The following is a 286-nucleotide window of genomic DNA, read 5'->3' on the forward strand; positions in this document are numbered from 1 at the left end:
GTATATATATATGTATGTATGAATATATGTATTTATGTATGTGTATGTATGTATGTATGTATGAATGAATGTATGTATATGTATGTATGTATGTATGAATGAATGTATGTGTGTATATATATGTATGTATGTATAAATGTATGTATGTATGTATGTAAGTATAGCTACATGCATGTATATATGTAAGTATTTATGTATGTATCATGTTAGGTTGCACATATCAGTGTATGCACACACACACACACACACACACACACACACACACACATATATATACACACACACA

Source organism: Octopus bimaculoides, chromosome 13, assembly GCF_001194135.2.
Source record: "Octopus bimaculoides isolate UCB-OBI-ISO-001 chromosome 13, ASM119413v2, whole genome shotgun sequence".
NCBI classification, from domain to species: domain Eukaryota; kingdom Metazoa; phylum Mollusca; class Cephalopoda; order Octopoda; family Octopodidae; genus Octopus; species Octopus bimaculoides.